At 37.2% G+C, this 17,486-nt stretch overlaps 1 protein-coding gene across 3 annotated transcripts in view; it reads right to left on the bottom strand.

Moving 5' to 3' along the window:
* Positions 1–17,486, bottom strand: part of BMPR1A (bone morphogenetic protein receptor type 1A) — a 155,426-nt gene that overhangs the window by 65,900 nt on the left and 72,040 nt on the right. For all 3 annotated transcript variants that reach the window (XM_037804100.1, XM_037804098.1, XM_037804099.1), the window contains exon 2: positions 9,041–9,149. The gene's annotated coding sequence lies outside the window, so the exon portion shown is untranslated. The remainder of the gene's footprint in view (positions 1–9,040; positions 9,150–17,486) is intronic.

The following is a 17,486-nucleotide window of genomic DNA, read 5'->3' as shown; positions in this document are numbered from 1 at the left end:
GAATGACAGAGGTGAAGATGGCGGAATAGGTGAGGCGAAGCAAACTTCTCCGTGAAAGAAACTAAAGAAATTAGAGAAGGGCTGGAGGAAATCCAGGACAGCAGTTTCGGAGTGCCAGTGGCCAGAGAGGGACTTCTACAATACATGGTGGGAACTTGGAAAGCAGAGAAACTGAGTCTTAAAGTATGGGGCGAGTTTATTCAGCCCCAATCGCCACCAGGGGCTGGCAATGACAACTGGCAGTGAGACAGTTGCTGGGAGGGGGAGTGAGCAGCTCTCCATTCTTATGCATCCATCTCAGCAATTAGCTGGGGAGATAATCCTCCACAGCCACAGGCCAGGAGGTTCCATGAGGGAAGGCAGCGGACCAGGGCTGACCACATTTACTCTCCCTCTATGGAAGTCCCTGATATGCATGGGCAAGACGTGGGGATAGGAAAGGGTGCCACATGGAAGCACCAGGAGTCCCTCCCACACCCCAGAGGCTCACGGGTACATGGTGGGCAGGGAGCAGGGCATGTTTGAGCTGGAGAGGGAGGAAAGCAGCCCCACAGCCCGAGAGTGATCCACTCAGAGGTCTGGGAGACACCAGACACAAGGTGCCCTTAAGTGGACTCCCTGCTGAACTGCACAGGGCCCACATCACATCCCCGGGGATGGCAGTCCCCAGTGCACACAGAGAACTGGTGCACTGATTGGATCTTCACCCCGTTGTGCACAGGCGAAGTTGGGGGAGTGCTGGCTTGAGGGTGAGAGGTGGCTCAAGGGTGCCATCTCTAGGAAGAAAGGGAAATTGCACTCCACAAGTCACGGCTCAATAGATACAAATATAAAAGTTCAAATAATCCTGCATTTCCCAAAATAACCTTATCGAGATAACTAAATGTCCTGAGACTAACAGAAAATTATAAAGCACATGAAAAAACAAGAAAATATGGACAATCCAAATGACCAAATTAAAAAGCTGGAGGAGACACAGAACTTGGAGCAATTAATCAAAGAAGTACACACATATCTCCAGAACAACTTCAGTGAGTTGGCAAAGGACATAAAGGACATCAAGAAGACTCTAGAAGAGTCTTGAGGCTTGCTCCAGTGAAATTTTTGGCTGTAAAGGGGAGGCTAAGCTTACCTATAATTACGCCTAAGACTCACCTCCAGAGAACCTCTTTTGTTGCTCAGATGCGGCCTTTCTCTCTAAGCCCACTTGGCAAATAAATTCATTACCCTCCCCCCCCACGTTGAACATGACTCACAAGGGAATGAATCTCCTGGCGACATGGGACATGACTCCCAGGAATGAGCCTGGCCCAGGCAACTGGAGGACTGAGAATGCCTTTTTTACCAAAATGGGGAAAAGAAAGGTAACAAAATAAGGTTTCAGTGGCTAATTGATTTCAAATAAGAGATGAGAGACTATCTTGGCGGTTACTTTTATGCTAGCTCCACCTAGATATTCCAAATGTCCACAGTATGCCAAGCGCTAACCAAGAGTAGTCCCCAAGATACTAAAGAATACCTAGGTCCCTATCTGAGACTCCATGAAAGTTTCACTAAGTTTACTTATCAGAAACTTATATTCCTCAGAGTGTTTCTATGCCAGGAAAGTCCCCCAAAACCTGAGGCAACAGCCTCTCCAAGAACATCAACCACATGCAGCCCCCTTCCTTATAGTGTCGACACCCTTTTTCAATATGAACAAGTTAGGCTGGTCACTGCCCAGATATCCCTGAAGTGACCAAATGAGAGCGAGGGGTAGCAAGTGACAAGATAGTATTTAACAAAGGATTACGAATACTGACTTTTTACATAGTTTTTTTTTAAGTCTCTAAGGTACTAGAATACCTAGAAGGAAATAACTGACATGGTGGAACTGTAACATACAACATGCTTCAAAATTTGCTCTATAGCTCCTTATTAAATTATACTTTGAAAGCTTTCTGTATTTCTGTATATATTTCACAATAAGGAAATAAGTGAAATGGCAGAACTGTAAACCATAACATTCTTTGAAACTTGCTCTATAACTACTTGTTAAATCGTACTTTGAAAGTTATCACCTTTTGGTATATATGTTACACTTCACAATCAGGAAATAACTGAAATGGTGGAACTGTAATCCATAACATTCTTTGAAATCTGTTAACTACTTGTTAAATTTACTTTGAATGTTAACATTTTTCTGTGTATATGTTATATTTTGCAATAAAAAAATGAAAAAAAAAAAATTCTATTGCCAGAACTTTCTAGCTTTAAACTACAAAAAACAAACAAACAAACAAAAAAACACAGAGGTGATTTTAAAAAAATATACAAAAACCTTGCAAATACTGATTAATTTGAGAGTGCAACTGGATTTATGCTAAAGAGAAAATAACTTGATAATAGTCCCATCACAAAACCTGAGTTTTTAAAATGTGAATGCTTTCCTTTCTAACATGTTTTACACAATTACTATTTTAATTATGAAACAATATTGACTACTTCATTTTCAATCTATAATTAGAGTATTTCTAAATACTACAAAGTCTTTCTAAATTGGTAATCAATTAAGAATTGAAAAGAATTTTATTAAATGCACTACAAGAAACAAGTTTTATATAGTAAGGTATTTCTCAAATGAACTTACAATACTAATACTTTTTTGTTAAGGTAGGAACAAACCAAATTCTGCTTAATGAACATATTTCTTCATAGGTGCCTGTCCATTTAGCAATAATTCTATTAAAACAAAATACCATCCTTCAGTGAGTGTCAGAATTATAGCTATAGAAAAACTTAAAACATTCTTAAATTTTACAAAATTTTATATAGCAATTAAAATTATAGCAAGAGAAATAAATATAAACAGAATAGTATTTACTTCCTTAAAATCTGCTCTTCTAAGCCCCAGTCATTTTCAGTTTCCAGGGCTGTGACTCTGGGAAGGGTGGAGATACCACAAGCAGAGAGAGAGACCATTGAAATGCTCATGACATCCACCTGGGGGGTCTGTCTTCTCTAGGAGGAAAGGGGTGGGGCCCTTTCCATTCAGAACCAGACCCCAGAGCCTGGGGGAACATGGCCACACCTCCTCACACCAGTCAAGAATTATAGGCTAACAGGCGTCACCTGCTGGGCAGAAAAGCACAGTGACCTGAGGCATCAAAGGGTGGAGCAATTTTCTAAGACACACCCGCAGGGAAACCAGATACTGAATATTTCTTCCCTCTGGGACCTGAGCCTGTTCTGGTCTGGGAAAACCTGATTTGGATAACCAAGAAAACCATGCCTAGACAACAGAAAATTACAACCTACTCTAAGAAAAACAAAGTTATGGCCCAGTCAAAGGAACAAACGTACACTTCAACTGAGATACAGGAATTTAAACAACTAATGCTAAATCAGTTCAAAAAGTTTAGAGAAGATATTGCAAAAGAGATAGAGGCTGTAAAGGAAACACTGGGCATATATACGGCAGAAATCAAAACTTCAAAAAAACAACTAGTAGAATCTATGGAAATGAAGGGCACAACACAGGAGATGAAAGACACAATGGAAACATACAACAGCAGATCTCAAGAGGCAGAAGAAAACACTCAAGAACTGGAGAACAAAACACCTGAAAGCCTACATGCAAAGGAGGAGATGGAGAAAAGAAAAAATATCAGCAATGTCTCCGGGAACTCAAGGATGAAACAAAGTACAATAATGTACGTATCACTGGTGTCCCAGAAGGAGAAGAGAAGGGAAAGGGGGCAGAAGCAATAATAGAGGAAATAATTAATGAAAATTTCCCATCTTTTATGAAAGACATAAAATTACAGATCCAAGAAGCACAGCATACTCCAAGCAGAAGAGATATGAATAGGCCTATGCCAAGACACTTAATAATCAGATTATCAAATGTCAAAGACAAAGAGAGAATCCTGAAAGCAGCAAGAGAAAAGCGATCCATTACATACAAAGGAAGCTTAATAAGACTATGTGCGGATCTCTCAGCAGAAACCATGGAGGCAAGAAGGAAGTGGTGTGATATATTTAAGATACTGAAAAAGAAAAACCGCCAACCAAGAATCCTATATCCAGCAAAGCTGTCCTTCAAATATGAGGAGAGCTCAAAATATTTTCTGACAAACAGACAATGAGAGACTTTGTGAACAAGACACCTGTCCTACAGGAAATACTAAAGGGAGCACTACAGGGTGATAGAAGACAGGAGTGTGTGGTTTGGAACACAATTTTGGGAGATGGTAGCACAACAATGTAAGTACACTGAACAAAGGTAACTATGAATACAGTTGAGAGAGGAAGGTGGGGAGCATGTGAGACACCACAAAAAAGGAGGAAAGATAAAGACTGGGACTGTGTAACTTGGTGAAATCTAGAGTATTCAACAATTGTGATAAAATGTACAAATATGTTCTTTTACGAGGGAGCACAAGCAAATGTCAACCTTGCAAGATGTTAAAAATGGGGAGGCATTGGGGAAGGGATGCAATCAGCATAAACTAGAGACTGTAACTAACAGAATCATTGTATTATGCTTCCTTTAATGTAACAAAGGTGATATACCAAGGTGAATGCAGATAAGAGGGGGGGATAGGGGAGGCATGTTAGACACTTGACATTGGTGACATTGTCTGATTCTTTATTCTACTTTGATTTAAGGTTATTTTTCCTTTTGCTGCTTCCTAGCTGTCATTTTTTTTTCCTCTTTCTTTTGCCTCTCTACCTTCTTTGACTCTCCCTCCTGCCTTGTGGAAGAAATGTATATGCCCTTATATAGATGGTGAAGGTGGTGAACACATAAATGTATGAGCATGCAGAGAACCATCGATTATTTACTTGGGATGGAATGTATGGTGAGTGAACAAAACCATATTAAAAAAAAAAATGGGTTGATGACAAAACCTCGAGGGCAATATACTGAGTGAAATAAGCCAGACACATTAGGACAATTATTGCAGGGTCTCACTGATAGGAACTAATTATAATATGTAAACTCATAGACATGAAATATAAGGTACCAAGGTACAGGACGAGGCTTAAGAATGGGGAGTGGTTGCTTAGTATGAGCAGAATGTTCAATTAGGATGAACTTAAATGTTTGGAAATGAACAGAGGTGTTGGTAGCAAGATGTGAGAATAACTAACAGCGCCGAATGGTGTGTGAATGAGGTGGAAAGGGGAAGCTCAGAGTCATATATGTCACCAGAAGGAAAGTTGGAGGTCAAAACATGAGAATGTATAAAACTGAATCCTATGGTGGGCAATGTCCATGATCAACTGTACAAATACTAGAAATCACTTCCATGAACCAGAACAAATGTATGACAATACAATTAGAAGTTAATAATAGAGAGGCATATAGGGAAGAACTATATACCTATTACAAACTATATACTACAGTTAGTAGTATTTCACCATTTTTTCATAAACAGTAACAAATGTACTATATCAATACTACGAGTCACCAATTGAGGGGGGTTGGTTAGGGATAGGGGAGGATTAGAGTTTCCTTTTCTTTTTTTCTTTTTTCATCTTTCACTTTATTTCTTGTCTGGAGTAATGAAAAGTTTCTAAAAATTGAACAAAAATTAAGTGTGATGGATGCACAGCTGTATGAGGGTACCCAGGGGCAAGTGATTGTACACTTTGGATCTTTGGATAATTGTATGTTATCTGAACAATCTCAATAAAAATGAAAAAAAAACCTGTTCTTCTAAAAGAGGTAGTACTTTGCTGTTTTCATAATAGCTCCCTTTCAATATGCTATGTCTGAAAAAATAATGTACAAAATTATTTGTTTGTAAACAAATTAAGAGACCAGCAATACAGCAGAACATTCATTTTAGTGTTTCTCTAAATTTAGAGAACTAGGATTCAACTGGACTTGAAGAATTATGTATGTTTGCTGTTAATGATGTCAACACTATCCCTACTATCAAGGTTCAGTCTGGGCTCTGTCCTCTCCTCAATATCTAGTTACAAATCAGTGTCCTTCCGCCCTCACAATTCAATTTAACCTTTCTTTTCTATTTCTACTTTTACCTCTCTAATCAAATTCTGATCACCTCATGTCTAACTACTGTTACAATCTGCCTCCTCATTCCATTTCTCTAATGACTATGCATCAACACTAGAATAATTTTCCTAAAATATAATTTTCTTCATGCCACACCTCTACTTTCTCCAAGTTCTCCATCATACTCCTACAAAAAAAGTCTTTCTCTCTCAATCAGTTTTTCTGGAAATATCCTTCAATTCTTTGTCTTTGTACCCAAATTCTACTCATTGTTCAAAGTCCAGCTCAAATAACCCCTTCCATGTTCCTGCTATCCTTTTCAGAATTATAGAACCCTAACCATAAGTAATAAGTTACTCCTTTGGCATTCAGCACTTTTACTTGGCAATGTTTGCTAACACTCCTTAAAATACACACACACATACATATAAATATATTATTAAAAAAACTAGGCTAGACTATAAACTGGATGGTGGGGACCACGTTCTTCATTTTCTGATCTCCTCTATGACTTGCTGTCAGAGTTTAACAGGGATAAAAAAATAATAATAGCATCCTGTAAGCATTCAGGCCTTAAACAAGGTAGAAAGATATTCTTAAAGTCAAAGGAATATAGATCAGGAAGGACTTTAGGGATGAACTGGCACTTGAGATGGATTCTGAAAAGTTGACAGGCCTTCCACAAGAGAGAAAATGGGGGAAAAGCTTACCAGGAGAAGAGTACCATGAACAGAGAGGTGAGAATATACAGGACAATTTCAAATGACGTTGGCTAAAGAGTATATTACATTTAGAGAAATAGAAAAGAAAATGAATCATCTGCTAAATAACCATGCTTAAAGGTTTTCATAATTCCAGGTAAACTGATTCCACCTTAATTGAGAACCCCATTTTTTCTTGTTTGAAATCACCATGAGGATCCTAACCTGGCTCTCTTCTTTTACTATTTCTCCCTTCTAAAATATCAATCATATTACTGCCAGAATAATCTTAACAAAACACAATTATATACAAAACACCTCTGCTAAATTTCTTCAATGACTGCTTACTACTCACAAAATAAAATCTAAACTCCTTACCATGACATTCAAAGTTCTTCACAATCAAGACCTTTTCCAGCCTTGTCCCTGCCCCACCCCTCAAGCCCTCTCTCATCCAAATTCAACAAACATAAAATTATTTATTTTGTCTTCTGTACATTCTACACATTTTCAAGCTTCCCTTGCTCATTCTGGGCTCTTGTGCAAGGAATTCCCTTACCTCCCAATTTCCACTCAGCAATCTTCCACTCATCCTTCAAGACTGCTCAAATATCACTTCTTATGTGACGCCTCCCTGACAAGTCTCTCCTCTGACAATGTTGGTAGAGCCTTCCTAGGTGATGCCAAGACATTTTTTCAATTATATGTAGCACTTTCCAAATTGCACTTGAATTGTTTGCATGTTCATCTGTCAACAGACTATTCTTCAAAAGCAAAGCCAAGGACCCCGTTTTATGGAACCCTTTGTATTCTGAGCATCTAACACAGTCCCTGGCATAGAGCAGGTGTTTATTAAATATTTACAGAAAGGAAGAAATGGATGGATGGAGGCAAAATTGTCACTCAATGAGATATTGTTGAGAGGCTTTAATATTAGAGGAGCTTGTCCTTACTTTGTTTGGCAGACTAACAAAGAGTCACTGCCCAATACATGCAGACTTATCCTTTAGGAAATGTGAGCTGTTAGTAGTATGTAGAGTAAAGTAGAGTAAGGAAAAGCACAAAATTATACAAGTCCTGCAATATTTCATGTGAAACATAACAAGCACCTCAACGTGGGTGGTTGCAGGGGGATCAGAAAGGAGTGATGAAAACATTCATAACTGATAGAACCTGGTCTCTGACTGAGTGGAGGAACAAAAGATGAGGAATCAAATATAGTACTGAGACTTTTAACCTAGGGAGGTATGTGGGAACACTGGATATGAAGTAGATGATAAATTAAGTGATAGATAATGTGAGGTCTAAGATGCTAATAAGAAGAACCTGCAAGCAGTTCAATATATGGGTCTGAGGCTTAGAGAAAATGTCACAACTAGATATAAAAGAGATCACTTTAGAGGTAATTGTCAAAATCATGAGATTAGAAAAGATATAAAGAAAAAAAATAGAAGAATTACAAAAATAAAAACCTTGAGGAAGGTATTATTTAAAAGTTGGAGAGTAATTAAAGAAGTAGAACTAAAAGAGCACAGGATCATAGAAAGCAGGAGAAATTCAAGAAAGGAAAAATAGCAAACACAGAGACTGCAGAATCTGAAACTCAATAAACGACAATTAGAAAGTCACAGGCAGGAAGAGGATGAGTGAACGGCACAAGCAAGAACCATGAACATTTCAAAAGGTAAAATACAGATGACTACATAAAACAGTATGTCTGTTCTCCTATCTTTTTTTTTTCTAATGCAGATTTCTGGAGAATTTAAGTCTTTCATCTGACAGTTTAAGCCTCAAAATGGATTTGAAAGTAATGAACTTGATTTCTCCATACATACTGTCTTAGAATTCCTTGTTTCTCTCTATTCCAGTATTACCGCAGCTATTTTTTTAAATAAATGGTACCTCCAAAGATCTGTTTTCTCCTAAGAAATAAAGAATTTTATCCTGAATTCTAAAACATGAGAAAATTTCAGAATATAAACATTTATTTTTAATATAATTTCAATTCTGAACTCTGTTCTGTAATCTTTAGAGGGAAGAAAGAACTACTGTATATAAAACATTTAAAGCTTATTTTCTACAGTTAAGATTAAAGAAAGGGGTAGTAATAAGAAACAAGAACTTTTTACTACTAAAGAGGTTCAATGTTTATAAGGAGAGGAAAATACTAGAATTGCTTATGAAATATTAAGGAATGTAATTAAAGAAACTAAAGAAGCTAAAATAAAGTTGCAGTTTTATAACATTTTATAATCAATGTATTCTGCAATTCTATTTCAACTGTTAAAAAATATGAAAATTTGCACATTTTTCTAAAAAGTCTTTTTCTTACCTCAGAGCTAGATAAAATTGTGTTTCCAAATTTCTCCAAACAGCTTTGACCTATGCTTCCACCTCATGAATTCCAAGACAGTATTAAACTGATGCATATTTTCATAAATCTGTTAAGGAAAAAAAAAATTTGTTTAAGACACAAACCATTTTTGTCAGAATATCACATGCAGAAGAAATACTAAAAATATATCATGTGCACAACTATACATTTTCAAAGTAAAGTCAATGAAAACTTCTACAATATTTTGGAAACCTACCACTCTACCAATTTCCCAACCTCTGACTGCGGAAATTTCCCATTTTGGACATTTTCAACTTTGTGCCGACCGGATGTATTACGTCCCCCAAAACAGCACGTTCTTTAATGCAATCTTGTGGGGGCAGAAGTATTAGTGTTCACTAGGTTGGAATCTTTGGATTAGGTTGTTTCCATGGAGATGTGACCCACCCAACTTTGGGTAATACTTTTGATTAGATTATTTCCATGGAGGTATGGCCCCGCACATTCAGCATTGTTCTTGATTAGTTTACTGAGCCCTGTAAGAGCTCAGACAGAAGGAGCTCTCAACTGCAGCTAAGAAAGACATTTTGAAGATGGCCTTGAAAGTAGACTTTTGCTACTCCAGAGTTTGCCTGGGAGACACTAAGAGAATACCCCCAGCTGCCTACAGAGAAACGTTCTGGGAAACGTTTGCTCCCATGTTGTGTTTTGAAACACAACATGGGAGCAAAGGAAGAAGACACCAGCTACATGCCTTCCCAAACAACAGAGGCGTTCCAGATGCCACTGGCTGTTCTTCTGTGAAGGTACCCTGTTGCTGGCTTAGCTTGGACACTTTTATGGACTTAAGACTGTGACCATGTAACCAAATAAACCCCCTTTACAAAGCCAATACATTTCTGGTATTTTGCATAACGGAAGCATTAGCAAACCAGAACAAACTTTATAAAGGTAACAGTAGTTTGGTGGGAAAAGCATTTACATGTAAAATTTCTATATTAGCTTAAACATTTTTTTCCACTTTTAATGATTTTTCTCTTGAATTTTGTCTTGATCAATATTTTCTACATTTGGTTTTTTTAAAATGCAGTTTTACTGAGATATATTCACAAACCCTACAATCATCTGCAGTGTACAACCAACTATTCACAGTACCATCATATAGTTGTGCATTCATCACCAGAGTTGACTTTTCAACATTTTCCTTACTCCAAAAAAAAGAATAAAAATACAAGTAAAAAGAACATTTCAAAAACATTCTATCCCCCAATCCCACCATAATTTTCATTTAGTTTTTGTCCCCATTTTCCTACTCATCTGTCCACACATTGGACAAAGGGAGTGTGAGCCCCGAGGTTTTCACAATCACACAGTCACACCACGTAAGCTACATAGTTATGCAATCATCTTCAAGAATCAAGGCTACTGGGTTGCAGTTTGACAATTTCAGGTATTTCCTTCTAGCGATCCAATATACTAAAAACTAAAAAGGGATATCCATATAGTGTATAAGAATGCCCTCCAGAGTACCTCTCGACTCCATTGGAAATCTCAGCCACTGAAGCTTTATTTTGTTTCATTTTGCTTCCCCCTTTTGGTCAAGAAGATTTTCTCAATCCCATGATGCTGGGTTCAGGCTCATCCCAGGGAGTCACATACCACTTTGCAAGGGAGATTTATACCATGGGGAGTCATGCCCCATGTGTGGGGGGGGGCGGGAGTGAGTTCACCTGCCAGGTGGCCTTAGAGAGAGAGAGAAGACCACATCTGAGCAACAAAGGGGATCTCTAGGAGAGACTCTTAGGCACAATTATAAGTAGGCTCAGCCTCTCCTTTGCAGCAACAAGCTTCACAAGGGCATGTTCCAAGATTAAGGGCTCATCCTACCAAACTGTCAGTCTTCAACGTTTGCGAAAACACCAGAAACAACCAAGGTAAGAAGTCCAACATTTCCTCATTTTCCCCCAGTTCCCTGGGGGCCCTGCAAATACATCTTCATTCTCTGCCCAAATTAGTTTGGGATATATTAGAATTTCACAATAACCTATACAAACCTACCAGATCTCACTTCCTAGTCAAAGTTCCATGTAATCATGGTATTTGAATAAACTGACCGTATGAGTTAAATTATTTAGTATGCTATAGAAAATATAGATCCTGGACCAAATAAATATCTCTTCCCTTGGTCTCACACAGATGTTGAAGTTTTAAAACACAGTCAATATCGTCCTTTACCCTTTGGCCTGATTTGCTTTAGTCCTAACCAGATCTGCTTCACTCATATCTCTAACTGAGGTCTGAACTCTTTTTCAGCTTTTTTAACAGTTGCTGTACGAGGTAAACTGACATTCATAGCTGCAGAGCTCTAGCTCTGAGTTTCAGGTGTCACACAAATACCCAAAGTTCCAGGGATCAATCAGATTATACACAAAGGGATCAGCATCTCGGAATATGGAGACGGCCATTACAATTCAGGAACAGATGTGACTGCTGTAGGAGCTTACAATCTAGGGAACATTACAATAGGCATTCCCCTGATAAGCTATGCTCTAAGATTCAATTCTCAGAGTTTATACAGTATAGTTAGTCCATACTAGTGAGGCATTATATTGTTTGTCTTTTTGTTTCCGGAGTACTTCACTCAAAATGCTGTCCTCAAGATCCATTCACCTAGTTGCGTGTCTCACAACTTCATTCCTTCTTGCAGCTGCTCAATATTCTATTGTATGCATACACCACAGTTCACCATTCTGTTCAAGGGTCGATGTACCCTTAGGTCACCTCCATCCACTGTAAATCATAAATACTACCGCCATGAACACCAGTGTGCTAATGTCCACTCATATCCCTGTTCTGAGATCTTCCAAGTATATACCCCATAATGAGGTTGCAGGACCTTATGTTACCCACATACGTAGCTTCTTGTGGAACCACCACACTGTCCTCCAGATAGGCTACACCATTCTACTTCCCCACCAACAGTAAATAGGTACATCCCTCTCTCCATGTTTTCTCCAGCACTTGTATCCGTTTATATTGTTTCCTGCAATTTTATGGAGATATATTCACATACTATATAATCATCCACAGTGTACAATCAAGTGTTCACAGTATCATCATACAGTTGTACATTCATCACCAATATCAGCACTTGAACATATTCATTACTTCAAAAAAAATTTTTTAAGAATAAAAAAGATAAAAAATTTAAATACCATACAATACAATAATAAGGTCAGACAATACCACCACTACCAAGAAATCCTATACCCCTCCCTTATATGCCCCTCTCATATACATTTAGCTTTGGTACATTGCCTTTGTTACATTTAATGGAAGCATATTACAGTGTTACTGTTAACCATAGACTCCAGTTTGTTTTAATTACATTTTCCCCCAATACCATCCCTTTTCCAACAAAGCTGACATGTATTTGTTCTCCTACATGTAACAAAATTTTTATATTTGTACATTTAGTCACCATAATTGACCACTCTAGGTTTCACTAAGTTATACAGTCCCCATCGTTATCGTCTATCTTTCCTTCTGGTGTCACACTTGCCCCTAGCACTCCTCTTTCAGCTTTACTCACAGATATCTTTGTTCACTGTACTTACAATATTGTGCTACCCAAGCTTAAACTTTTGAAAAGAAAATCTCATCCCAATTTTAAAAAGCAGGAACAGGTAGAAGAAGAAGCACTGAAATCCATAATTCGACTATATTCCGATTCCTACTTAGGAAAAATATGTTTCCCAACGGAGCTAGTATCCCTTTTTTTCACTTTTTTAATCACAAAGTCCCAGTAGTTCGTTTTAATTTCAAACTTCCTCCTAGAATATTAGGAATTTTGAGGGTCAAGAATCAACTGCCCTGGTCTAAGTCCACAGGACAGATTTCAACTATGTCAATACTGCCATTAGTACCCTACTGCTTTGAGGGGCAGATAGTCTTAAATTGGAAAAAAGAAAACTATTAAAATATTTTAATTTATTTAAAGATAGGTGTGCTGTCTCCTTAGAGATCCTGAAAATAATTTCACTGAGAGTATCTACTAACTGACGCTTCAAATAGCAAAATATTCTATTTTGTATTTAGAAAGGGAAATTTAAAAAGCTATATGAACATTAACCTATGTCCCATTGCAAGGTCAAAATGCCTTTGTCTTCAAATCCATTTAGAAGTCCATCATTTGTGTCATACTGAGGTTTAGTAGTCTTGGCAATGATGACTGAATTCATATAAACTGGGGCAACGTGAAACGGACTAGCATATCAGATAGCAGCCTTTCTTAAGACAAGAGTCTCCAACTCAACAGACAGGCTGCCACAGGACCATACTAAATCTTTCACAGTCCAAATAAAGACAGATTGACCCCGAAAGCAATGAGGAGCGCTTTGTCTGTTTTAGGAACCTTTAACAGTCTTAATGCACTTAACCAGGTCCCTAACATTTTTCAGAGTACTCAGATGACTATAACACTCTTAGACCATCACCCTGAGAAATTAGGGAGGGTAGGATTGGACACTTGGTATTTAGCTTTCTTTCTGCAACGTTCAGTCTTTTAAAATCTCCCTTATACTAATAAAAAATAAATGCATTGTTTCTGCTTTAGGAATGGCATAAAAATTCCTCCAAAGCCATCCTTCACCAACTATTTCATTCATCCTTAAGGGTGTACGGAAGGAGAGAGGGGAGGCTATCACTGAATTAAACAAAGCTCAGATTTACCTATTCCCATAAAAGTAAAATCAATCCATCAAAGTGTTTCAGTTTAAAGCTATGGCCAAGTATTTCCAATGGATCAAATAATAAATAAAATTAACATGTCAACTATTTACCAACCACTGCATATTATAGCACTAATTATTACAACATTGTTTCCTTGATCATTAAAACATTTTTCAAAGCTGTAGGCTAAATCTATAGGTAATAAAAATGGAAAATACAAAATCAAAAGAACCTTAAAATATACCATCTTCAAACTTCAAGACCCCAAATTGTTACTCTTCCCTCCATTCTTGCATATGTAAAAGCACTGGACAAAACATAAAATTTAGAAAAACTTTTCTAAAGATTGAGTAAGCTATGAAAGGAAAACCAATTAAGATCTGACTTCATTACTAAGAAGTAAACAAATGAGAAAGGATAAGATATATTTCACAGTACAGGGATACAAATATCTTTTATGTACTAGAATTGTGTGAAAAAAGTAGAGCTTTTCCTAACCTTTAAAATAGAGCGGTATAACACTATAAGCAGAGATCTATAAATATATACCTGCATAGACAGGATTTACATAGGCAATATGTTTCAAACAACTCTGATCACTTAACTTACAAGACAATTTACCAAAGGCTTTTAGCACTGTGAACTTGTATTTGATAACTACAAGGGATGCTGGTAGAAACTGAATACTAAATAAGTGTATTAATTTTCTTCACCAAAGATTTTGTTTCTGAAATTTTCTATAAAGGTAATAATCACTTGCATACAAATGTGAAAAATTCATTTTAATTTCACATTTCCTTTATAAAATCTCTTTGCCATCAAAATGTGTACATCCCTCTTGATTTTTAATTAATTAAACTACTTAACAATTCTTAAAGCACCAGGGTACTTTAAAGATTGCTACTCACATAGAAACCTTCAGTGACAAATATCAATTTCGGATGTTCTGGTTATTTTTGGCTCTGCAGAGTTCGAAAGCCACACATTAGCTCTTATATTAGTAAGACTTGCTTTATAGAAAATAGAATAATATGCTTTCGATGAATATATTTAGTCCAAGCTGAAATTTCAGATCAGTTTTTAATTTGTACCAGATGTCAAAAAGTAGTGAATTTCTCATTGCTCAGGAAATTCTCTTCTATATTCCCCTACTTCTCTCCATCCATAAAAGCAGGCTTCCAAAAGCAGATATGTACTTCAAAACCCTGCCCTGAAGCACAACGGAACCAGGGCTGGACTAATCAGATTCTACCCCCCAGGAATTTGGAATTGAAATTAAGATAGCAAATTGGTATCTCTGTGGCTGAGAATAAGATGGACTGATAGTGAGGTGAATAAATGGATAATTTGAAATAAAGCAAATACTGTAAGATGTTAATTGTAGAATTTAGGCTGTGATCATTGTAGAATATACAGGTAGTCACTGTACAATTCTTTCAAGTTTTCTCATGTTTAACTTTTCCAATATAAAATGTTTGGAGAAAAATGAGGGCGGAAAAAAAAGACTGGATTTCTTAGTATTCACAAAAATCCGCAATTGTACATTTTTTCTTCCATCATTCCAAATCCCCTTTTCCCTAACTTCATTTTTCCTCCCTTCTCAGCATCCATACAAAAAATTCCACATACTGTACAGACACTACTGTAAACATAGTTGCATTCATTTAAAATCAGAACCAAATTACAAAATAATCTATATTTTACAAGACATTTCAGCTGGGATCTTAAACTAAAGCCATTATTTTAAAAACCTTTGGTACTTTAACCGGAAAAATCAAACATGGTGGTCCAGGAAAACCAAAAGTCTTAGCTCTAAGTAACTCAAATGAACAGTATAATATAGGGCAGTTACCATGCTCTTCGATAATAAAGCATGCAACCACATAACACTAAAAGGGTGGGTGACCAGGGAGATAAATCACTCTGTCAATTTACGAATGGGTGGTGTTCCAAATGTTCATTTATAAATTGAATTTAAGCTTGATTCTCAAATTTGAAAAGCCTTTTTTCATCAAAGATATAATTAGTGGTATAAACCCATAATACAAATGAACTTCAGTGTACACTTCTATCACAGCACTCTTCTATTTAAGCCTATTTCCACAGCACATTGTAGATTTCTCATTCAGTTTTGTATCCTAGACTAGCCCAGTTAATGACACAGGGTAGGAGTTCAATGAATGTTAGATCATCTGAAGTAATGAACAGTAACAACTCAATGAACTGACTTTCAGTTTTGTAGAAAACCTTACCCATCTGAACTACAGCAGAAGTTCAGATAGGTAAAAGGCAAAAGGAAAGAGGGAAAGGCATCTTCCAGAAGTATCAAAAAATGATGCGTGACACATCTGGGTTAGAAAGTTCTGGTCTAAGCCAATCGTGGTAATTTCCATTTCCCTTTCCAGTGATTAGTTTAGAAACAAGCATCTGATGCAATTCCGGCCAATAAGACAAGAGAGTTAAGTTTGCTGGGGAGCTTCTGGGAAAGTTTTCCCAGGCTGATGAAGAAAGACACTGTGATGGTTAGGTTCCTGTGTCAACTTGGCCAGGTAATGGTGCCCAGTTGTCTGGTCAAACAAGCACTAACCTGGCTGCTACCGTGAGGACATTTTGTGGACTTAGATCATCAGCATAAGCTTATTGCGTCTATGGCTGATTACATCTACAGAGAGACATTTAATACAATCAGTTGGAAGCTTTAAGGAGAGAAGTGACGACTTCAGCAGTCAGAAGAGAGAATTTTCATCTCTACTTCAGCCAGTCAGCCTCTCCTGGGGAATTCATCAAAAACCTTCACTGGAGTGCCAGCATGCAGCCTGCCCTTCGGAATTCAGACTCATGCATCCTCACAGTTGCACGAAACACTTTTACAAAATCTCATCTTTACAGATCTCTCCTGTTGGTTCTATTACCCTAGAGAACTCTGACTAATACAGACACTTAAGCAAAAAACCCCAGTTTTATGCATGCAACTCTGGGTTTGATTATGTCAACCAGAGCTGTAGCAGCCATCTTAGGACCACGAGGGAGGAGACAGCCTAAGAGGATAATGCAATAAATAAAAGAATGGCAGTATATTAAAGGTGGAAAGAATCCGAGTCTTTGGTGATATTGTTATGTCTGAATAAATTAATTCTAGAACCATCTTTAACTGGGATCTTTTTATTTTATTAGAGTAAATCCTCTTATGGTTTAAGTAATTTCTGTTGCCAAAAAGTAACCCAAAAGATACAGTGATTCTGGAACAGAAACACCATTTCTATGAATTCAACTGTTATTTAAACAATGATATTCCCCTAAATATCACTATTCCCATATCCCTCTTTTGCTTATTATATTTTTAGGCAGTTATTAAATGCTGCCCATTCTAACTCGGATATAACTCTAACATCTGTCTTTCCCATCCCATCTCTACACCGTCCAGTACAGGCCTGCATGTAGCTTGCCTCCATTTTTTCCTCTATTCACTGTACCCGTTTTCCTAAATTACAACTGTGCTTCATAAAAAAGTTACAAATGTCATGTGTGATTAGGAAAATGCAAATTAAAACTAAAATGAGCTACCATATCACACCCACTAGAATTGCCATAGTGAAAAAACAGTACCAAATATTGGCAAGGAAGTGGAGAAACTAGATACCTCACACATTGCTGGTAGGAATGTAAAATGCTACAATCACTTTGGAGAATAGTTTTGACAGTTTCTTAAAAA

This window comes from Choloepus didactylus, chromosome 15 (assembly GCF_015220235.1).
Source record: "Choloepus didactylus isolate mChoDid1 chromosome 15, mChoDid1.pri, whole genome shotgun sequence".
NCBI classification, from domain to species: domain Eukaryota; kingdom Metazoa; phylum Chordata; class Mammalia; order Pilosa; family Megalonychidae; genus Choloepus; species Choloepus didactylus.
Note: the sequence above shows the minus strand (reverse complement) of the source record. Positions and strands in the feature narration are given on the sequence as shown.